This window comes from Hyaena hyaena, unplaced genomic scaffold (assembly GCF_003009895.1).
Source record: "Hyaena hyaena isolate Hyena2069 unplaced genomic scaffold, ASM300989v1 scaffold_308, whole genome shotgun sequence".
Lineage (NCBI taxonomy): Eukaryota > Metazoa > Chordata > Mammalia > Carnivora > Hyaenidae > Hyaena > Hyaena hyaena.
In genome coordinates, this window is record NW_024080942.1 from 1,148,238 (window position 1) to 1,172,669 (window position 24,432).

The following is a 24,432-nucleotide window of genomic DNA, read 5'->3' on the forward strand; positions in this document are numbered from 1 at the left end:
GAACCCGGCACACGGAGGCCTACTTGGAACCACCACGCCTTCCAGCAGGTGATGGGTACGCGACGGCGGCACAGGCGGACAACGGGTATTATTCAGCGCTCACAACAAACGAGCTCTCAAGCCCTGAAAACACAGAGGAGCCTTGAATGCATGTCACTAAGTGAAAGGAGCCAATCTGAAGGCTACACACTGTAGGATTCCAACCACATGACGTTCTGGGAAAGGCAAAACCACGGAGGCGGTAAAGAGACCAGTGGTGCCCAGGGAGGGGGGAGGAGGGGTGTGCAGGTGGAGGGCTTCAGGGCAGCGAGGACCCTCTGTGAGACACGACGGTGCTTGCACGTCGTCACACACTGTCTGAACCCACGCACCGTGCGACCCCGGAGTGGCCCCAACGCTAACTGTGGACCGGGTGACGATGGCGTGACTCTGCAGGCTCATGGACGGTCACAGATGTGCGGGTAGCGGGGCAGCTGTGCGTGTGCGGGGGCTGGGAACACACGGGAGACATGTGCACCCTCCTCTCGGTTGCTCTGCAAACCGCAATAGCTCTAAAATGAAAGCTTCATCCAAAGAATCATTTAAAAATGACTAAGTGAGGGGCGTCTGGGGGCTCAGTCGGTTAAGCGAATGACTCTTCATCTTGGCTCAGGTCTTGATCTCAGGGTTGTGAGTTCAAGCTCTGCGTCGGGCTCTATTAGTTGTTTGTTTGTTATTAAGAAGAAACAAACAACTAATAAGAAAGGTTAAGCGGTAAATCTTACATCATGTGAGTTTTGAAAACTACAAATCAATCACCAGAGAAGACACGGGAGGTGGAGGGTAGGTGGAGGTGGGCATCTGCCCGGCCCGGTGCTGTCTGCCCGGCCAATGATGCCAATCACCTGCCTCCCGGTCCGAAGCAGAAGTGGTTACTTTTGAAGACAAAGGACAGCGAATGATGACAGCCCGCGGCGTACCTTGAGCGTGGGCACAGCACGGCCCACGGTGGCCCTCCAGCTCAGGACGGCGGGCGGCCCCGCGTGGCCAGGCCGCACATCTCATGCATGTCTAGGACTTTACAACCTGGATGCAGAGGACGTAAAACTCGCACAGTGGGTGCCTCTAACAAGCGCTCTGACGGCAAAACAATGCAGCAATCTCACCCCAAAGAGCAGTGAGACCAGCCCCCCCGCAAGGGGACCCGAGCTCTCTGAAGCCTGCCCCACCTCACATGGAAGCAATGGCCTGGGATTCTCCCCAAATTTCAAAACGGTCCTCAACATTTATGCGGCATAACCAGTACTGATTGGTAGCTGGAAAAAACAGATTTTCCAAGTGGCTGAAAAGTAAAATTCTGTCAACCAAAGAACAGGAAACGTGGAGGAAACTGTCACTGGCCACAGGGGAAGGCTGAGTGCTCACACCTGAAGATACTGCCGAGAACCTGTTCTAGAAGCGTGCCCAGCAGGTGTTTACTGCAGAGTGTCATTCGCGTCATTTTTCTGGATTTGGGGGTGCTCGTGCTGCTCACCGGTATTTAGTTCATCATTTACTTTGATCTCTATTCTCGTTCTAAAGACACACACACGTTCCTGTTACTACAAACGTGGCTGAGCGTCAGGCACTAACAAGGCGCATCACGTGGAAACCCTGCGTACCAGGACCCACACGCAGGCGCCTGTGTTTACGAGGACACACGCGGGAGGGACGGAGGGGCCTGATGGGATTAAGCAAGCTTTTCATGTAGCTTTTACTTCTGAATCAGGTTAATGGTTGACTCAACCCACATGGAGAAACGAGGATGGTGGAAATGCCCTAAACCACATAAACAGGGAGACATAAACCCAAGAGCCGGCTAGTGACACCCCACCAGGCTAACCCCCAGGTGGGGGACAGAGTGCACAGAAGCCCGCCCCGCGCACAGAGGCCTCGGCTCTGGCCACCAGGTCTAGACCCGCCGGGCACAGGGGAGCAGGGCTGGGGGCTTCCTGAGGAACAGTCGCTCAGGGCTGGCCCAGAGGGCGCGGGGGTCCCGGAGGCAACTGGGCCTCCAGGAAGCGGCAAAATGGTCAAAAACGCGAGGGAAACGTCAGAGCCTGCGGAGCCCACAGACACTGCGGTGGATGTGGGAGCCTGATCATCAAGCACGTCACAAGTGGAGTTTCATGCACTCGAGCGTTAGGAAGCCCTCCAGCCGTGCGTGTACTGCACGTGTTTCTGCAGACAGGCTGGGGCGGAGGCCCCCCCAGCACAATGCCGGCCTGCGCGGGGAAGGGTCCCCCGGCGCCCGAGTCTGGCAAAGCCACCAATCGATGCCGAACGTCTGCGAGGCACTCGTGCTTGAACTGAAATCCCTGGTGCATCGGCCTGGAGCTCTTCAGATACCAAAGGATTTTCAAAAAAGTACAATAAACAAAAACTTGGTTCGGCAGAGTGTGGGTTTTGGCTCCCCACCGCTGGCCGGCTGCAGGGCCACAAGGAACACCCACAGGGACGGCCACCGCGGAGCCCAGTTCTGAAGGTCTGGGGACACATCTGGCAAAATCCCACCGCAAATGCGCCCAGCTCCAACGACCTGGGCTTCGGTGTGCTGGGCTTCGGTGTGCGTGCCCCCGGCTTCATCCGGGGCCCCAGGGGGTGGCTAATGGCGAGGCGTGCCTAAAGACCCTCAGGAGCTGTGAGGACACAGGCCTGCTCCAAGTCCTCGTCCTCCCTTCAAATATGCAAAAACGAAACAAAAACAAAAACAAACCCATCTTTTGTTAGAAAAAACACCATCCAAGGAAGTGCAATTTAACGACAAAACTAACGCCAGCAAGGCCAGCTGGAGGGACTTGCAGCAGACCCGGACCTGCCTCTTCTGGGGGCTCAGTCGCTTGAGCACCTGACTTCGGCTCAGGTCATGATCTCACGGTTTGTGGGTTCGAGCCCCGCGTCGGGCTCTGTGCTGACAGCTCAGAGCCCGGAGCCTGCTTCACATTCTGTGTCTCCCTCTCTCTCTGACCCTCCCCTGCTCACGCTGTCTCTGTCTCTCAGAAATAAATAAAAAAACATTTTAAAAAATTATTAAATAGGGGCGCCTGGGTGGCTTAGTCGGTTAAGCGTCCGACTTTCGCTTAGGTCATGATCTCGCGGTCCGTGGGTTCGAGCCCCGCGTCGGGCCCTGTGCTGACTGCCAGCTCAGAGCCTGGAGCCTGTTTCAGTCTGTGACTCCCTCTCTCTCTGACCCTCCCCTGCTCACGCTGTCTCTCTCTCTCTCCTAGAAATAAATAAAACATTAAAAAAAAAAAAAATTTAAAAATAAAAAAAAAAAATTATTAAATAAACCAAAAGGACCCTGCTGCGGTGCCACCTGAGCTGGTTCAGACACCCAGGGAGAACCTGTGTGCACTCACCTCGCTCCCTCACCCCCTGCCCAGAGCAGGGCAGGGGACAGAGCAATCCCGCCCCCCACCCCCGGAATCACAGGGCAGGGTGGGGAGACCCGCAGCAGGCTCCGGCCAGTCACTGTGGAGTGCAAACAGCACACCTGTGAAACGCCCCGCCTCCGGCGCCTGGCCCCACGTCCGACCTCACCTGGGGAGGCAGTGTAGCCATGCGGGCCCAGGTGTGGGTGGCCTGACAGTCAGGGCACCCAGGGTAGTGCCCCTGCAGGCCACACGTGTCCTGCCGTGCGCGGCGGGGGCCGGGTTGAAGCCTGGGGACAGACCCCGGGGTCCTGGGAGCCCCCGCTGGAGAGGCCCCGGGTACAAGCCATCCCCACAGTCAGACTGTGTCTGCCTCCTTCAGTCTCCCAACGGCTGGAGCCTCTCTGCGAGAGCTGAACGACTGCGAGGTTTTCCAGAGGAGCAGTGAGTGGGGTCACAAAACTCGCTTGGGAAATGAACACGCTGGAGTCAAGACAGACCAAAGAATTTAACCTAAGACACGGTTTCCGATTCCACGCGGCAAAATAACCCGTAAAACCCTCCACGCTGTTCGACACGTAACTTTCCCAAACATGTCAACCACGCGGGCGGCGGGGCTGCTGTAGAGACAATGGGCGCGTCCTGCACTCCCCTGCGCCTGACATCACCGGGGACAGCGGCGGCGTGGCCACCCTCACACTCGAGGTGTTTTTTTGAAGAGAAGTCATTTTTCATTAAAATTAAATTAAAATTTTTTCATTAACGTTACTCACGTTAACGTAGACATAAAACGTTTGAATTAATATTTCCCATTTTAAGTTTCAAATGGAGTCAATGCAGTTAAGGCCACATTTCCAAAAGGTCTCTGAGATCCTCAGATTTTCCCGAGTGTGAGGAGGGTCCTGGGGCAGCTGACCAGGGCGGCAGGCGGGCCAACGGGGCCGGAGGCTGGACTCAGAACGGAGGGGACAGAGCTGTGCCGGACTCGGGCAGCCAGGCACCCCCTCCCTCAAGGCAACACATTTTCCCTGAGTCCTGTCTCTCCAGGGGCCTGGGCCAGGGTCCAGTCCAAGACCCAGACGCTTCCAGGAGAGTGACACAGGACAGAAGCATGCAAAACTGGTGCCAACAGTGTGACACCCTTGTCCCTCACCTGCAGCCCTAGAGCCAGGAGGGGACGTGAGAAGCCGCCCGGGGGGCAGCGTGCTGTCCCTCCACCTGTTGCCTGCAGGGCGCGCTGCCCCAGAGGCTGCTGTCACCCGGCTCACCCGGCTGCTGTCACCCAGCTCACCTGCTCACAACCACACGTTCTGGGCGCTGCTCTGAAAGGAGACAGCTCAGGGCCGATCGGAAAGGTGTCCTTTTCAGAGCTGCGGCGACCAGCTGGACAGGACCTGGTCACCTGTCGCCTCCCTGACCTCCTTCTCGACGGGGGAAGCCCCTCTTCAGGGACACCGGCAAGGCCACGACCAGCTCTCCGGAGCCAGTGGTGCCTTCAGGGAGGTCCTGGTAGTAGCCTGGAATCCGTCCAGGTGGGAGTGTCTACACCGGGGCAATGGCGAAAGAGACAAACCCGGTCGGCCCCGTGCTTCCCCAGAGAGCCGGCCGTTGAACGTCTCCAGCACACACGGCCTCTGTCACAGGATCAGCTAATCTCAGATTCATGAAATGATCAGCCGTGGCCTCCGTGCCAGCTCATTCTCCTTCCTGGCTGAGGTAAGCAAAGTGTTACCAGTTCTGCAGACGGTCAGACGGATGCTTGGAAGATGCCTGTTCCCAAGTCTGCCCTGAGTGGCCGCCCGGGGAGCCCCCCAGGCCCCAGCGTGCACGCCTCACGACGGGCGGCGCTGGGTCCCTGTCCCCGGCGCGGGAGCGGGGCGCCCGGGAGCCACCAGCAGGCTCGCACCAGGAGACAGAAGCCCTCCCGGCAGTCTGTGGCCATGGCCACCGGGGGAGCGGTAAGCAGACGCTTGGGCACCTTCCTGCTGCCACGACGCAGGGTCCAGTTGGGAGTTCAGCTGGAAACATCACAAGCTTGATCAAGCCTGACTTAATGGCACCGTTGAACAGAAGTAAAAAACGGAGGAGACACGAGCAGGCTTCCCAGGCAGAAGCCTCCCCATCGAAGGTGGCTGCTCAGTCCAGGACTGAACTACTGTGGGGACTGATCAGGGCACCGCCTTTGTCTCTGGAGACCGAGCAAACAGTGCCGTGTGTCCCAGAGAAGCTCCAGGGGTAAAGGGACATGAGGGAGAGCCTGTGTCCGGGGCCAGGCGGCTGGGCAGCGCATCCGGCTGTGGGTCCAGGCCTGGCTCCTCCTCCTTCCTGGCTGGAAGCGGGCAGAGATCCCCCTCCTTGCCTTCCCCACTGGGGGCCAGAGGCCCACCCTCCCAGGCCCTCATCGCTCCCCAGGGCCAACCTGCAGCAATGTGAGCAAGGCCAAGTGTGAGATTAACATCCGTGAGTCCCCATCGTCCACATCGATAAACAATGTTGCACAGAAATAAATGTAGCAAAGGGTCAACCCCCAACCCCGTGCCAAGCCCCAGGTAATTCATGCAGACGCCCCTCGGAGAGGGGGTGTGAGCCTCCCTCCCCTCACGTGTCAGCTGTGCAGTGACATCCTTCCCAAGAGGGCAGCAGGGTCAGCAGCAGACACTGCACAGCGGGTGATCAAGGCCACCTGACCACAGTGACGGGCCACGTTAGGAGTGGGGACCAGTGATGCGATGCAGTGAGAGGACGCTCCACCTCTGGCGTTGCCTCCTGAAACCCACACCCTGGTCTGACCCCGAGGAAAACAGCAGAGGAACCCAAGTCAAGGGACGCAGTACAGAACACCTGACTGGCACCCCTCAGACCCGCCACGGTCATCCGAAAGAAGCAAAGTCTGAGACAGTGTCACAGCCCAGAGGACCCCACAGGGACATGGGCACTAAAATGCCTGTCACATGGGGTCGGAAAGAGGACATCAGGGGAAACGAGAAAATCTGGAGAAAGTATGGACTTTAGCTAACAGTAACCTACTGAAATTGTTCACTGTAACATACACACTAACAGAGGCGTAGGTAACAGGGGAACTGCGGTATCCTGTGCCATCTTACCAAGTTCACTGAAAGTCCAAAACTGTTGTAAAAAGTAAAGTCACCCACGCGCGCGCGCACACACACCTACAGCCGGACCACCTGTGTCCTCCCGGCTCTACCTTCTCAAACTCACTCAGGGGTGTAGAGTCATCACCGGCAGACAAAGGAAAATGAGTCACAGCCGGTCCTGGAAGGTCCTGCCCTTGTCATGGTCCCGTGGTGACTCAGGGCCCTGGGGACGTGCTGATGCAGTGTCCACGCACACCCACGCCACCGTGAAGCCCTCTCTTGTCCCCGTTCTCCTGCGTAATTTAGCCTCAGGATGGTATAATCTAGATGGTGTCCAGGTAAACACAGCAGCAGGGACACAACTATTTACTCATATTCCCTCCCCCAAGACCAGAGTCAGAGGGAGGGAAACTCTGATAAAAAGAGCAGCAGAGGAGGGAGCGGCCCTGCGTGGGGACCTGGAAAGCAGGAGGCCCGGCGGTCAGCAGGGAACCAGGCAGAACGGAACCCCAAGAGGCCTGAGAGTCAGAAGCTCCACATGCCAGGGAGTGGGGTGCCCACAGCGCAGGCTCCCAACCCCTAAAGGGGGAGGCCCCATCTTCACCCAGCGCAGCAGGCAGACCACGGGATCAGCACAGGGGAAGGCGGCGTCCCCTCACCCAGGGTGGGGCACCTCGGCCCCTGCCCAGGCAAAATGGTCCCCCAGCTCTGCGGTGGCCACATGTCAACACAGGCAGACGACCAGAAGTCACCCCGGGGCTGTGGAAAACTTTCCAGGCCAAAACAAACGGAAAAAGAGAACGTGTCAGGGGCCAAATGGAACATGAAAGAAGAGACTTCACCACTCATTCAACCACTCACCTGTCACGAATGTGTCCCTTTGTCCATTCGTCACCACTCCAAGCTCACGTCGCGCAGCCCTGACTCCCCCGATCTTCAGGGTGATGATGGGGGGCGGGGGTCCCAGGCTCTGGACCACAGGGTGGACAGGGCTGTGACCTCAGTCACATGGCTGGCAAGTGGCAGCGTGGGCCCTTGCACTTCAGCAAAGAGCATAAGCTCAGGCCGGCCATGGGGGACGAGTCTCAGCTCTGCGTGACTGTGATTTGGGAAAATCGCTCGCCCTCTCTCCACCTCAGGATGGAGACAACAGTGTGGCCTTTACGGGCTGTGATGAAGGCAACTCCAGCTCATTCGTGGGAGCCCTAAACCTGCAGTGCTCAAGAACTTGCACAATTACATTACGGGGCTTCTTGCCATAATTAATAACCTCAAAGAAATGATGTGATCTCCCACCTCTGAAACAAGAGCAAATCACTATTTTAAAAAGGAACTTTCAAGAGTGCCTGGGTGACTCAGTTGGCTGAGCATCTGACACCTGATTTCAGCTTGTGGGATGGAGCCCCGTGTCAGGCTCCGTGCCTGTTATTAAAAAAAAAAAATTAACAATAAAAAAAAGAAACTTTCAGGACACAAAAAAGAGCTCTTGGAAATTAAAAACTAAGGACAAGACAGCAAACTTAAAGATCATTAAGACATGAAAAATGGGAGATTTTTCCTAGAAAATAAATAGAAGTGGAAAATAGATAACAAAATTAGAGGGTCAGTCTAAGAGCTCCAATGAATGAGCCATGGTAGCTCCAGAAAAAGATGACAGCAGGAGAGGAAATCATCAACAAAATACATAAATCCTGCCATGCCCGAACGTCTTTAGTTTCTGGACTGGAACTTCCCAGCACAAGAGATAAAAGAGGCCACAACAAGACAAGTCATGATGAAACCTGAAAACACTGAAGACAAAGAAAGATTCTAAACATGTTCAGGAGAAAATAAAACACACTCACAAGTCAAAGTGGCCCTTGACATCTTCTCAATCAGACTGGAAGCTGAAGATGCTGGTGCAAGCCCTTTAAAAAGCTCTGGGGGGATGCCTGCGTGGGCCAGTCGGTTAAGGATCTGACTCTAGCTCAGGTCATAATCTCAGTTTGTGAGCCCCATGTCGGGCTCTGTGCTGACAGCTCAGAGCCTGAAGCCCGCGTCAGTTTCTGTGTCTCCCTCTCTCTCCGCCCCTCTCCTGCTTGCCTTTGTCTCTCAAAAATGAATAATCATTAAAAAATAATAATAATAATACAAAGCTCTGGGAAAGGGGCTTCTGGGTGGCTCCATCGGTTAAGCATTGGACTTTTGATTTTGGCTCAGGTCATGATCTCACGGTTTGTAAGATCAACACCCCCCACACACACACACATTGTAACAGTCTACCCTGAGAGTGCCGAGCCTTCTTGGGATTCTCTCTCTCCCGCCCCTGCTTGCTCTCACTCTTGCTCAAAATAAATAGATTTAAAAAAAAAAATTAAAACACTAGGAGAAAGCAGTTTCCAATACAGGATTCTATACCTAGCTCAACTATCATAAAAAGTACAGTTAGAGCAAAAGCACTTTTAAACCAGATCTCAAAAAACCTACTTCCAGGCTCCCCTTTCTCGGAAAGTCTGTGAAGGATGTCTGCACCAGAGACTGAGCCAAGGGAAGGATGGTGGAGCCAGGGACAGAGAACGCAGGTGGAGAAGAGGGGCAATGGGTTACCCAGAATGATGGCAAAGGAGGCCCAGAACACACTGTGCTGAGGCCCTGGGGGCCTCAGGAGGGATGTGGTGCAGGCATCAAGGGAGAGCTCCCTGCTGGAAAGATTACAGGCAAATCCGAGACAAGACTTCTAGAAAACTCCAAGAAAAAAAAGCAAGGCAATTATTATTTCTAAGGAAAGCTAAAAGTTGTACAAGAAAAAAAAATGTAATTCTATTGGCTCATGACTATCTTTGCAATAAACAGTCCATGATTAAACAATAAATAGTGATCTAACCCTATTTTGGGGGGCAGAGGAAGGGAAATGACCTATTCGAGAGACAGAGGGGAACAGGTAATGTCTCAAACAGAAAAGTCTAGAAACAGCAGCATCAATGTGTTATTTAGAAATCTAGAAATAAATGCCAAGAACCCACTCAGATTGAAAGTGAGCCCCTCCAGAAGGGGGAGGGGGGAGGGAGGAGGGAGGCGCAGGGACACCTGTTCTGACCTTTTAAACCACAAAGGGCTACTCAACATCTTAAGATAGAAATATGTCAAGCTCAAAATCAAATTCAATATATGAAAATAACATACAATCCAAACTTTATACACAAGCCTTTAGCAGTAATAGTATGGTTCTCTGACCGAGATAAGGCACAGCCAGCCTGTAAGTTCCTTCCACGATTCCATCTCACAGATGGGTAAACAGAGGCACACGTCAGGGGGCCGTCAGGGGCCAAGTGGGCAGGCAGCCCTGGTGGGAGGCGTCCACCCACTGTCCACCTCAGCGCTGCTCCACGCTGCTACAAACCAAATCATTTTAAATTTCCCAGAAGTCAAAAAAGCAAACACACACACACACACACACACACACACACTCAAACTACCAAACTGAACAATAAAACATAAACTCGGGTCCCCTCCACCCCCCGACACCATGGGCACGATCTCTTGTTCACCCAAACACACGGGCAGCCACGCGAGGCTGGGTCAGCCGGCTGCGCTCACGCCACCTTTCACATAAACTCCGAGAAAGATTTGTTAGTTGTCAGCTAGGCATTCCCGCCTCTCCCGCTTCTGAACCTCGTTCAGGGGAAATGGCAGACCTGCCGGGCGCCATCCGGCTGCCTGGTGTGGGGAGGAATCGCTGGGTCAGCCTGGAGGCCTTGGAGACACAGATGGGCAAATAGACGGTCACAGATGAGGTGTCTTACTCTACCTACTTAGGATAACCCTAAAAATAAGCTGCCACTCCAAATACACCCGTGGGAGCTTTGTGGCACTGCCTTCTGTGCTGTAACTTTATCACCGAAAACAATCTCAACACTGGATGAGCAATGGGTTCAGCAGGTTTCCTTTGCGTTTCTGTCCCTCCCACAAAGCACCACACACTTACAGAGGGCCTGCCTCGTGCTGGGAGCCAGGGCCCCACAGGAGTCCCATCCGACTCTTAGGGAGCAGTGGTTGCGGGGACAGTGGCCCTAAGTGCCATTCACCCTGCAAGAGTGAGGGAAACAGCAGACACAAAGGCCCAGTGTCAGCCAGGATTAATTAAGCAAGACAGGCCAGACCCACCCAGACCCTGGCCCCTAAACTCCTCTTTCCCCACGAGCAAGCAGGGGGAGGCACAGAAAGGAAACTATCTGTTGGTGATGTAACGCCAAAGACACGTCTAACCTGGAATGGAGGCTTATCCTCGGTAGGACTGGCTGGGCTCCCCGTGCCCCCCGCACGGCGCGGCCCCGAAACAGCTCCCAGTCTTGGTAAAGGAGAGTTTGGAGCCTGACCCCAGGCACATGCCGCCCGCCCTGAGCTCCGACCGATGGCTGGATCCCCATGGGCTCACTCTGTACCACGTGGGGGGGGAGGGTCAGACGAGATGCAGCCGCTACACAGACGCCAGAGGGAACAGGGCAGGGGCGAGGGGGGGCGAGGGGACAGGGAGTGTCCACAGAACTGGGGACAGACAGACCCAGTTCCGCACCATGGTGACAACTGGTGGAACGGGCTGAGGGCGGCGTCCACTGGGTGGAGCGAACTGTCCAGGGCTCTCGGCTGCTCAGGCGACCGACAGGGGTACTGGCGGCCTGGAGCCGATGCCTAGAAGGTCAGCAAGACCACCCTCCCCGCAGAGCTGGGCCCACGGCACACACAACTCCTTACGTGGCTGTCAGCGGCTCCAAACTTTGTGACGGCGGCTGACGGGCTAAGACAGGAGGGACACAGACCCCACGCGGATCTGACGGGCACAGACACAGGTGAAACAGCCCAGCCCCATCTGACACCAGCAACACACACACACTGGGATCTTTGGGGGGTGCCCCCCCCAACCCGTCCCTGTTCTCTGGCTCTGACTAAACCCTGCTGAGGCCCCAGGCCCGGAAGCCACCTGCTGGGGCCCAGCTCCGGTGCCCCTGGCAGTGGGGCAGCACCGTGAGGGCTCGCATCGGCCGCGCACTAGCAGCGCGTGACCACACGGAAGGAAAGAGGCCAAGATGTCCCAGACATCCCAAGAAACTATGACACAGCTAATTTCTCCTCATTGGCAAGCACACACGTGAGCCGACACCCCGCTCCCTCTCCTCTCCCACGCACCCGTCAGCACCCCCTGGATTTCCTAATTCAAGGATCCAAAACTAACAAGCCACCCCTGTGACCCAGAGTGGCCGGAGGTCCCTCCTGCTCCTGGGGGAGGGGCGGGCTTGCTCAGAGGCCTCCCGGTCACCCCCGCACCCATCCACACCAGGGGCCACCAGCCCCAGCAACCCATCCACCCAGGCCACCAGCTCCCCGCCAGCCCCGGGGGGGGGGGGGCTGCCTGCTGTGATTGTTGTTTTTTGTTTTTTATTTTTACAAAGACACCTTGCAAAATGGACGTCAGAAAACACCCCCATGCCCACACCCCCACCAGCATCCGGGTCTACCTCCGACCATCTCAGCAGGGAACACCGGCCGCCGGCGCAGCGCTCATCACCGACCCCGAGGACCCCGGGGGGGAGCCAGCCGGGCGCGTCAACGGCGGCCGAGCCACCCAGCCTCCGACACGACGCGGTCGTCCACGCAAGCACGGGGCCGGGGCGGCAGCGGCGCGCACGGCGGGGCCCGCGGGCTCGGCGGGGAGGCAGGTGCCGGCGCGGCGGGGGTGGCGGCCGCGGCCCCGCGGCGATGCGGGCGGGCAGCGCGCCCCGGACCGGCCGGACAGCCCCCGACAGGCCGCGCTTCCCGGGGACACGTTTCCTTCCGGCACCCCCGCACCAGCGGCTCCTCCGGGGCCTGTTTTGCTAGAAATCTGTCAGCTCGGAAACAAGAGCCTCCCGCCTCCGGGCGGCCGCATCCCTGCCCCCGGCACCCGCGGCCGCAACATCCGCGCGGGGGGCCGGGGCCGCGGGCCAGGCCGCCTCCGGGACGGCCGCCGGGCAGCCTCCGCCGGGGCGGCGCGCGGGGCCTGCGGCCCCGGACAGAAAGGCAGGAGCGCCGAGCGTTACTCACCGGGCTTTCTTCTCCCGCCTGCTCGGCACAGGGCCCTTTATGCTCTACGGGCGGTGGGCGTGGAGGGAGGCATCTTCTTCCCTCCGGGCGCCGCGCTGCCCTCCGCTCCCCTCGGGCCCGCCGCGGGCAGGGTGCGCGCACAGGCGAGGAGCGGGTATTTAAAGGCAGGCTGGCCGGCCGGCCCCCGCCTCTCACATCCCTGCCTCCTCGTGTCTCCAGGCCGGGTACCCCTGGGAAGCTGGAGCCGGCAGCTGAGGCACCAGCTAAAACACGGCCTGGATACGGAGGAGCTGACGTCACACGAAAACAAGCATCTCTGCATTAGGACGGTCCTGAAGGAGGACGCGGGCAGCGGCCACAGGGAGGGCGGCTCGGCCTCAGTGCCTCTGGAGTGCGGTGTCCCCCAGGTCAGGCCCCTGGGGGTGGGGGCGCGGGGGGGGGGGGGGGGGGGGGGGGGGGGGGGGGCGGGAAGCAGCAGCCACCTGAGTGCCAGTGATCCCCCGCCGCATCCACAGAGGCTCCGAACGCGCCCTGAGGCCTGGGTGCCGTGGCCCAGGAACCGAAGGGGGGCAGAAGTCACGGTCTGGGCTATTGTGGCTACAGGGGAACCCAACCCCAATTCCCTCCGATTGCAAAACCCCCCGGGGAAAAAGACGCAGCTGGCCCAGGCCGGGGAGCTCGTCCAGCCTGCCTGGAGTCGACCGACCCACAGGCTTCACACTGGGGGCTGGGAGCCCAGGGGAAACTATTCCCCAACTGAGCAGCAAGCACACACAGGCTTGGACCACCCCCACCCACCACTTACAAGCAGGGGCCAGGCTCCCAGATCTGTGCTCACTTCCGCACACGGAACAGACTCCGGGCCAAAGCTCTTGGTTCGAATTCCACACCCTCAGTTGCCAGCAGTGGGGCCTGAAGTCACTTGGGGGCTCTAATCACCCTGCCGCTGAGTGGCCCTACAAGGGCATTTCAGAGACCGTGAGCCATGAAGGCAACACTGTCGGCTCCACCGAGGCCCAGGGTCCCCACCGCAGGGAGTGAGGGCTGGGGAACACAGGCTCGGTGCTCCGAGCAGCAAGCTAAGCATGGCCTATAATTTCTCAAGACACATGGAATGTACACAAAACACGCATCTCACACATTTCAGTCCCCGTGGCTCATCTAAGGAGGCTGAGACGCTGGGGCACAGACCGCTGTTTTCCTACCCGGCCCTTCCAGAAAGGCTGCAGACCCCGGGCTAAGACTACGAAGCCATAAAGTAACTGACCCGTCATGTCTCCGTGGAGCTCAGCAGGAAACGCCAGTGCAGCCCAAGTCTGCTGTGAAGCCTCGAGCCACAGCCACACATCCAGTCCATACCAGAACACCCAGTTCTGAAGATCTCAGAAAACCCAGGCTCAGCTGGCCAACTGCTAATTCTAACGGAAGCCTATTCTAGTTGGAAGTTTGAGTGAAACAATTTTTCTAATAAAATAGACACACTTACAAATATCAGGGAACAGGTGTGTTTCAGAAGGACCCCAGGACAACCTGCCCGGCCCACGTCTGAAGGCTGAGCCCGAGGGCTTCAGCCCCCAAGTCCCTGGGGCACCAACTGGTCAACCAAGAGTCCCCCCACCCCCGGCGCTCAGCTCCTTCCAGTGCAGACAACCCACCCGCAGGGCCTCACACACTTGGCCAGCTGGGGGTGGGGGTGAGCTGGCCTCAGTGCACACTCAGCACACTCCCAGAGCCCCCACACAGCCCCACGAGGCAGCCGCTACTACAGACCCCTTTACCAGGAAGGGAAGCATAGGAGACACACTCACCTGCCTGAAGCCACACAGCAGGCTCAGCTCCGGGCTGGGGTTTGGGTTTGGGTTTGGACCAGCAGCACTGTGAGCACTTGAATATCACACCCGCCACCTTCTCTGCTCTTATACACACTTCACCCCAGGCCTCCCAGAGAGTGCAGGTCACGCCCAGCCAAGTCCCCTCCCCAGTAACCCTGCCTCCAGGCTGCCACCCAGTGTCAGGGAAGCTTCCCAGCCAGACAGCGCCCCGGGCCATGGGCGGGCGGGTAGAGCAGCCGGGGAGAGTGGAGTGAGGTGGGCTGGGGGGGAGGGTCCTGCCGCAGCCCAGCAAGAGCCCTTCCCCTCACCAGGCTCTTCCCCACCAGCCCCAACCCAACCCAGCCCCTATTTGCTCTTAAGAGACTCTGTCCGGACAGATGGTCCAGGTGAGCCCAGCCCCCCCCCCCCCAGCTACATTTGTCAGCCTGTGTCCTGGCCCCGCCTTCAACACCTCAGGCTGTGGAAACCTTCCCTCCGGGAGGTGAAGTGGAAATGGCTTGGGGCCAGCCTGTCACCACCCATCCCCACCGGCTGGTAGGGGGACTTCAAAAGCTCCTGAACGCCTGGGGCTCCCTGGGGCTTTGACTGGTGAGGAAGCCTGTCCGGCAAAGGGCAGACAAAGGCGAGGTCACATCATCCCCCAGACCAATCCCAGGCCCCAGGGTCACGCTGTAGGGTGGTTCCTGACCCAGATACAACCCCCTGCAACCACAGAGGGCCTTGCTCCTGGGCGCCAGGCTCAGGCCCAGAAGCCACCTCTGCTGCCCCTGCCCAAGGAGGGAGAGTGGCTGCAGGGCCCACGTCCAGCCCCACGTGGCAAGTCCTGAAGTCCTGCCCTCAGACGAGACTCTTCCTCCTCCAGGAAGCCCCCTTGTGGCATCGCAGAGGCCCTGGGCATCTCACTGCCAGGACGGCTCCTCCTGTTAAATTGCACTGAAGTCTGCCACCCAGGGCCAGCCTCAGTCCTTTAAAGGCACTGAATAACCCCCCTTGCTCTGCACAGGATGCTCAGCGATGCTGCAAATGCTGTTTTACAGACAATCCCACGACTCCTGTTTTACACACAAGATCCCGTTGTACAGACAAGAGACGGAGCCACTGACATGAGGCGAGGGGAGGGGGATGCACTGGAGGGCATGCACCCACCACTGGGAGCCCAGGGCCAGAAGGTGCCCTCTCAGAGCCCCAGCTCAGACTTCAGGCCTCCAGACCCAGGCATCACAACACTGTCTGAGCTGGAGTTCCTTGGCTGACCCCACCCACCGCCAAGCCCTCGCAGCCTTCACCGTGGTCCCCAGCTCTCGCCCTCACCCGACCGGCCCCACCCCCTTCACCCGGTGGCACCCTCAGTTAAGGGCTCCGCGCTGCTGTCTGCGGTGGTGGTCATCTGCTTTCGGGGAGCCGTGGCCCAGGTGTGTATGATGCATTATTAACGTCCCCACCGCCCCCAGGGGAGCCATGCGCTGCCCCTCACAGCTGGAAGGGCTCAGGCTCCCTGAGCCACAGGCACGAATCACAAGGACGGGTTCGCTGCATCTCGGGCCCAAGAGCTCTCTCTGGTCACTTGAGACACATGCATCCAGCCAGACACCGGGGCCACCTACTACCCCAGACACCGATGCGTGTTCCTGACAAAGACCAAAACGCAGGAAACAAAAGTGTACCCTGTGGGGTAGCCAGAAAGGAAAATATTAATAAATCTGAACACACAAAACTCAAAACATTAACATTTCCATGTGACCAGAGGCACAAAAAGACAGAGGAGCAGCTTGGAGGAAACGTCTGAAGCTGGTGTGCCCGGAGGGGCCCGCGTGAGAAGGGGCGGGCGGGGCTGAGATCGGAGCTCACACAGGGAGAAACGGGGCGTGAGGCCCAGCAGCTCCAGGCCTGGTGGGGACCCACGAGGCGACAGAGCCCACTGTGCTGCCGCCCCCTTCCTCTCGGCCCTGGGCAGCCTGGAGCCGGCGCGTGGGCCTCCCACGCGATTTCTGGGCCTCAACAAACTGCTAGAGCCACCCCAGTCCTGCCTCACCGCGGGTCCCCTCAGGGCCACGGGTGGCCTGCCCACCTCTCCCCACTGAGCCCTGGCTCACCAAACTGCCAGGATTCTTAACTCTGTATCGTGCCACAGGCCTCGTCCCAGAATGTGCGGGAAATGTGCTGCCACTTGGTGGGAGGGGCCCTCCTGGGTCTGTCAGCTGCCGTGGGGCCCTGGTTGCTGACAGCAGGGAGCCCAGCCTCCGAGCTGAACCCCTAGAGCACAGTCACCCCGTCACTTGCACCTGACAGGCAACCTCGGGCAAATGAGTTCAGCTCACATGGGACCCAGGGCCGGACTGAAGTCAGGTCCCCTTCCAAGGGGGGGGTGCTCATGGGTGCCCGCTGACGGTTTACCCTGATGCCGCCTTAGCATATACAGACTGGGCGGTGGGGCCCAAACCAAGCCACCGACTAAGCACTTTCGAAGCCTGGAGTCTGCGTGTGAATGTTCACGACAGGACCCGCCACGTGGAAACTACCACGTGTCCTCCAGCACAGAAGGGATAAACACGCTGCAGGAAATCCACCCGAGGGCAGCAAAGGAACAGACAGACAGAAGATAATAAGGACACAGAGGACTTAACAACCCAAGGTGACCTCACAGACAGGCACAGACTGCTCCACTCAAGAGCCGCACCCACATTCTCAGGCGTCCACGGGACATCCTCAGGACACGCCACAGGTGAGGCCACAAGTCTCAATGGATTTTAAAAGACAAATGTATAAACTATTTGTAAAAAAAAAAAAAAAAGACAAATGTCATACAAAGTGACTTGTCCGACCACAGCAGGGTGAAGTCAGAAACAAATCACAGAAGGAAAACTGGAAAAGTCACCAATGTCTACCAGGCAGACAACAGAGGGGTCAATGGAGAAACCACAAAGGAAATAAAACAAACTTGGAGACAGATGAACCCAGAGACACGGGCGCGGGGCCTGCCGGGGACAGCGCACCCCGAAAACCAAGAGCGGTCGCCCACCAGCTAAATTGCTGACTTAACAGAGCTGGGAAAGAAGACGGAATTAACCCAAAGCTGGCAGGAGGAAGGAAATAACAGGGATCAGAGCAGAGATCAACAAAATGGAAAATACAGAAACAATAGGAAAAAAACAATGAAATCAAGAGTTGGTTCTTTGAAAAGATTAACAAAATTGACAAACTTTTAGCTCAAGGGACTAAGAAAGAAAAAAGACACCAATTACTAAAATCTGAAATTAAAGTGGTACAATTCCTACTATGGATTCTACAGAAATAAAAAGGGTTGTCAGAGGCGTTACTGGGGGGCTCAGTAGGTGGAGCTTCTGACTCCTGACTTCGGCTCAGGTCATGAGCTCCTGGTTTGTGAGTCTGAGCCCCACGTCGGGCTCTGTGCTGACGGCTCAGAGCCCGGAGCCTGTTTCAGGTTCTGTGTGTGTGTCTCTCTGCTCCTCCCCCACTCATATCCCCACTCTCTCTCTCAAAAATAAATAAAAAACATTAAGAAAAAGGATTTATCTTTAAAATGAATAAACAAACATTTTTTAAAAAAATAGTAAATATAAACAGACCTACAATTAGTAAAGAGATTAAATCAATAATCAAAGATCTCCCAAGAAGAAGGCCGTGGCCCAGGCAGCTTCACTGGCAAATCCTACCAAATATTTAAAGAACTAACATCTAACTTCTCAAACTTTTCTCAAAACACCAAAGAGGAAGGAAATCTGTGAGATCATTCTAGGAGGGCAGCGCAGTGTCAAGCCAGGTGGACACACTGCAGGAAGGGAAAACCACAGACCGGGATTCTTATGATCCCTGAGGCAGCGCCCTCAGCAAAATGCTCCGGAAACAGAACTCCGCGCTGTAGGGAAAGATCACACCCTGCGACCAAGTGGGAATGGCTCCCCCGAGGAGCCGCGGTCAGTGCGATCCAGGAACAGAAAGGAGGGAAAACCACACGACCACACAATCAGCTCCACTGACAAAGCTGAAAATCCTTTCATGATAAAAATACCCAACAAACAAGGGAGGACAACATGGCGGATGGGGAGGCGAGGGCAGGGGGAGCTGCTGGGGGACAATGGCCGCGGACGGCGGGTGTGGGGACGCCGGGGACTGGGAAGGTCTCAGGAAGCGCGTAAGGAAGTTCCTCGAGCCGCCCGGCCCCTTCACACACCCTGGTTTTCAGCCGCATCGAATCGCTCCAGTTTTCGGTAGCTTCACATAAAGTTCTAGTCATTGGAGCTGGCGGCGTAGATGTGAGCTCCTGACGAGTCTGGCGCTGTCTGGTTTGAGACCGATTCCATGCTGCAGACACGGGCGCTGTAACGTTTCCAACCTAAACAGGCAGCTGTTACTCAGGCGACGCTGGGAGACGTAAGGCCGAGTCGCTGCCCAGCTTCTGCAGGTCAGAGTTCCTACCGGCAACGCAGCTCCATAGCCTCCTGACAAAAGTCATTTCACTTTTATTTCCTGACTTATTTTTAACTTTACTTATTTTTGAGAGACACAGAGACAGCATGAGTGGGGCAGAGGCAGAGAGGGAGAGACAGAGAATCCCAAGCGGGCTCCATGCCTCCACGGAGGTGCCACTTGGGGCTCAAACTCCCAAAACCGTGAGATCATGACCTGAGCCGAAACCAAGAGTCAGACGCCTAACAGACTGAGCTGCCCAGGCGCCCCAAGTTACTTCACTTTTAAAACAACAACAACAACAAGATCCTCAGCAGACAAGGAACAGAAAGCACCACGCGTGTTTCGAATGAACTCAATTCTGAGTTCATGGACTCAAATTCTGATCCTATCTACCTGAAGTCGGTAGATAGTAGATAACCCCACGGGTTAAGGGTTCAGTTCTACATGACCACCGGCCCGGCTTCGGAGACCAGTCACCAGTCACCCGTCACCCACCCGGGTTGTCACCAGTGCTGTTGACAAGGGCTACAGATGACACATTCCCAACCCCCCTCCCCCCCCCCCGGGTGGGATTAATTTGCTAGAGTGGCTGGATTAACTCAGAAACAGACAGATGGGAGAAACGCAGAGGGCAGGTATGGGGGAAGGGCACGGGGCTTCCACGCTCTCTAGACAAGCCGCTCTCCCCACATTTCCATGTGTTCACGAACCCAGACACCCCCCCAACCTTCCTCATGGGGTTTTATGGGAGCATGATTAATTCAACCTCCAGCCCTTCTCTCTCCCAAGAGGTCAGGGATGAACTGTAAACTGCTCAATCACAAGGTCTTTCTGGTCCCCACCCCATCCTGAGGCTACCTAGAGGCCCCTCCCTAAATCCCCTCATTATCATAAACTCTAGAGTGTTCCAAACAGCACTCTGTCACCGTTTAAGAGTGACCAAGTCTCCTGCCATTGCTCAGGAGATGCCGAGGGATTTAGGAGCTCGGCCAGAAACTGGGGACAAAGACCAAATACACAAAGGACACTAAGTTCCTTGGCAGAGTAAAAGCCACATTCGGACACCCCGCAGCAAACACCTCCCTGAGTGTGAGAGACTGAAAGCATTTGCTCCCAGGTCAGGAAGAAGACAAGGATCCCCACTCGTCCCTGCCACACACCAGAGGTTCCCACGGGAGCAGTTAGGCGGGAAAAACTAATACATAAAAGCACATCCATTGGAAAGGGAAGAGGAATGGATCTCCCTTCACAGATGATACAGAAAACCCTAACGATTCCACAAACAGTTGTCAGAACTGATGCACAAATTCAGCAAGAAAGGATGCGAAGCCAACACTCAAAACAGACGCATTTTTTATTCACAAACAACCCAAACCAGAAAACAGTCCCGTCTTACATCAGCATGAAGGATAGAGTACTTACTAACCTACCAAGGAGGTGAAAGACTTGCGCACCGAAAACTGCGGCACGGCGCCGAAAGTAAAGGCAGTAAAAGCAAGACACCCGCGTGTAAGGGCTGGAAGGCGTCACCCTGTTGTCGCATTAATGCCCCCAAACCAACCGTGACCTAGCAAGGTCCCTGAGACAGGTTTTGCAGAAACAGAAATAGCCAACCTGAAAATCATCTCCGGGGACCCAGAACAGCCAAACCATCTTGAAAAGAAACAAAGCTGGAGGCCTCACACTCCCTGATTTCAAAAGTTACTACAGTAACCAAAACAGTGTGACAGAGGCATAAAAACAGGCATACAAGTCCATGAGAGCAGACACCCAGGCCGGTCAGGTGACGCCTGAGAAGGGCAAGAAGGCCATTCAACACGGAGACGTCGGTCTTTTCAACCAACGGTGCTGGGAACACCGGGCGTCCGCATGCTGAAGAGTGCAGCTGGAGCCCTACCTCACACCATAGACGATAAGCCACCCCAAATGCATCAAAGACCTCAATGTAAGGCCTGAAATTATAAAACTCTTAGAAGAAAATGTAGGATAAAACTTGACCACACTGTAGATGATAGTTTCTTGGATGGGATACCAAAGGCAGAGGCAAAAACAATAAAAATGGACAAACTGGACTTCACCAAAAGTTAAGAGTTTTGCGCATCAAGAGACACGATCCGGAGCAGAAAGACAACCCACAGAATGGGAGAAAATATGTGCAAATCCTACAGCTGATAAAAGATTAAAACCAAGAATGTAAAGAGAACTCTTAAAACCCAGCAACAAAAACACTAACAGCCCCACTGAAAAATGGACAAAGGACACGTACAGACCTTCTCCAAAGAACACACACGCGTGGCCAAGAGGCACATGAAAAGATGCTCAAAGTCACTCCTCCTCAGGGAAATGCGGATTGGCCCTACAATGAGGGGCCGTCTCACACCCACAGGGATGCTTCAAAAAGTGGAGGCCCGGTCGGTTAAGCATCTGACTCTTGAGTTCAGCTCAGGTTATGATCCCAGGGTCGTGGGATCGAGCCCCGTGTGGGGCTCTGTGCTGAGCGTGGAGCCTACTTAAGATTCTCTTTCTCTGACCACCCCCCCACCACTTGCTCACTCTCTAAAATTAAAAAAAAAAAAAAAAAGAATTGGAAAATGCTAAGTGCTGGAGAGGACGTGGGGAGGGTGGGCCCTGTGCTCAGCTGCTGGGAACGCACATCGTGTGGCCACTGTGGGGAACAGGGTGGCCATTCCTCAGAAGTTAAACACCGAAACACTGGATGATCCAGCAGCACCACTTCTGAGCATCCCCTCCCCCAAACCCAAAGCAAGGTCTCAGAGATATGCGTACACAAATGTTCGCAGCAGCACTGGTTCACAAGAACTGAAGCTAGGAAGCATCCCAGGCGTCCGTCGGTGGCTGAATGGACAAACCAAACGTGGTCCCTAGATCCGACGGAGTATTACTCAGCCTCAGAAACAGAAGGGAATCCTGCCATAGGCTACGTGTCACGTGCTACCTGGATGAGCCGTGAAGACACTATGCCAGGTGAGTAATCCAGTCCCAAACAGACAAGTCCTGTTGGGGTCCACTTAGATGAGGTATTTAGTCAAAATCATAGCACAGGAAGTAGCAGGGTGGCCACTGGGGGCTGGGGGAAGTGATGGTGGGGACAGGGCTTCCATCTTTTTTTTAATGTTTATGTATATATTTTGAAAGAGAGAAAGAGTGGGGCACCTGGGTGGCTCAGTTCGTTAAGCGTCTGACTTTAGCTCAGGTCATGATCTCACGGTTTGTGGGTGTGAGCCCCGCGTCGGGCTCTGTGCCGACAGCTGGCTCAGAACCTGGAGCTGCTTCAGATTCTGTGTCTCCCTCTCTCTCTCTGCCCCTCCCCTGCTCATGCTGTCTCTTTCTCTCAGAAATAAATAAACATGTAAAAAAAAAAAAAAGAGAGAGAGAGAGAGAGAGCGCGCACAAGCAGGGGAGGGGTGTAGAGAGGAGAGAGAGAGAATCCCAAGCAGGTTCTGCACTGTCAGAATAGAGCCCCACGTCGGGATCTGTGCTGTCAGCATGGAGCCTGCTTGGGATTCTCTCTCCCCCTGCCCCTCCCTCGCTCACACCCATGCGCTCTCTTTCAAAATAAATCAATAAACTTAAAAAAATGGTCAAGACAGCAAGTCTTACGCTGTATGTAAGTTACCACAGTGCAGCGCGGGGGAAAGAAAGAATGCGCGGACAGGGATGAAGGTGGAAAACATCAGGATGAGTGAAGGAAGCCAGTTACAGAGTAGCGCCCGCCATGATTCCATTCACAGGAAACGTCCAAAGCGGGTAAATCCAGAGCTGGAGCTACCAGCAGCGGGCATGGGGGGCTGGGCGGGGGAGGGAATGGGGAGCGGCAGCCGACAGCCGTGACGCTGACGTCTTCCTCCCGAATGTGGGTCAGAAGCAGGGGAGGCGGTTGCACAACAATGTGTCCTAACTGCCACAGTCATTCATTCGCCTCACAGTGGCCAGAGCAATGCATTCTATGCGATGTGTGCTTTACACAATTTTGTGAAACTTTATAAAAACAATAATGCAGATTAACAACCTGAACAGAATTGCTGGATGGTGTTTTGGTGAAAGTGGACACAGGCCAGATGGTGCAAGTGGCCCTTCCAGCTGGACGTGCCCGGGTGCCGCCACGGGACTGCGTTTCTGCTGCCCCTCTGTCCTGGCCGCTGTCCGTCAGTCCATCGGCCCTCCTCATGTGGTCCTGACACAGCTCGGGGACGCCACCCACATGGCACCTGTCGGACCCTTCTCGCTCCCCAGGCATCAGGCATGGTGCTCAAGGCCAGGAACACTGGACACGGATGCCCACACAGGCACCCTGTCCACCGCAGCCATCGGTCACCAGAAGGGGGTTGTCCTGACTGTCCAAGATTAGCATTAAAGTCAAGCCAAAAGAGTAAAAAGTTGGGGAGAACGCCAACACTCAACGAGCCCAGAGCCCAGGGAAGCCCACGTGAGGAAGGCATTCTGCACACACACCCCTGGCCAGCAAGGCGAGGCGGCACCTGTCAGCTGGCCTCGGCCCCTGCCTGGGTCTTGCCGCCTCCAGCGGCGGGTGGACGCTCAGCGTGCTGAGTGGTCATTGAAGCTCTAGCGCCGCCTCGGGTAAGCATCTCAAGGACAGTGCTTTCTAGAAGCTCGCCACATTCTCTGCATTCCTGCAAAGCCATGTAGCCACTGCCCGGCCACTCCCACGTCCACCTGCACTGAGGGCAGAATCTCCGCACCCCCCTGCACTCCAGAGGCTGAGCCCACACAAGGCCAGGTCAGCTCCCATCGACAGGCTCCTCTCTGGCTGCCGGGGGGAGGGGGGGTTCTTCAGGGTGGGTCTGTCCCCCGCCCCCCCCCCAGCCTACCCTGGGTGTCCGGGCACCCACTGCCTGTCCCACCTCATAAACCTCCGGGCAGCTCCCAAGTCTCACGCTCAGCAAAGCCACAGCAAAGCCACACAAGGGCACCCGCGTCCACCACCCTGTCCCCGGGCTCTCTGTGGCCCACTGGCCAGCTCCCCTCCCACCCCCTCCTCAGGGCAGCTTCCGGGCCTCCGACTCTCAGCCTGCAGGCTCACCCAGCCTGCCCACCCCCCCGCACCCCCTCCGAGCATTTAGGTGTTTATCTGGCCTGTCACCTACCTCCCCGCTGGGACGTCCTGGGGCTCCCGCTGCCCACGCCCAGCCTCCGCAGCGCCCGACACACAGGCACAGGCACAGCTGAGTGAAGGAATGTGCCCCCGTGTCTCCTTCCGCTCCCCCCGAAACCGCGCCTCCCGTCCAGCACCCGTCCACCCGCCAGGGCCCCAGCAGACCACCCTGCTCCACTCCCACCGGGCTGCTCCCCGGGGTCCCCTGTTCTCTCTGGAAGCCCCAAGGCCACTCCCCAAACACCAGCCACTCTCTCCTCTAAGCTAAGGGCCCCCAAGTCTGTCTTCAGCCCCCCCACTTTAAACCCAAGGCTCACAGACACAATGGCCCCCCGACCTCTCCACCGGGTCTAGTGAGGCTGCAGGAACTCAGCACAGGCCGAGGGGCCTGACAAGAGGCTGCCCCAGAGCCTGCGCCCGGGTCCCCTGCCGGACCAGGGCTGAGCCGGGCGAACACGCAGGCACCTTAGCCCAGAGGTCGGTGCTCACCACAC

The 24,432-nt window shown here is 56.7% G+C and overlaps 1 protein-coding gene across 1 annotated transcript in view; it reads right to left on the minus strand.

The window, feature by feature from the left end:
* PRKCZ (protein kinase C zeta) overlaps positions 1-24,432 on the minus strand; it is an 88,508-nt gene that overhangs the window by 57,791 nt on the left and 6,285 nt on the right. The gene's annotated exons all lie outside the window — the stretch shown is intronic.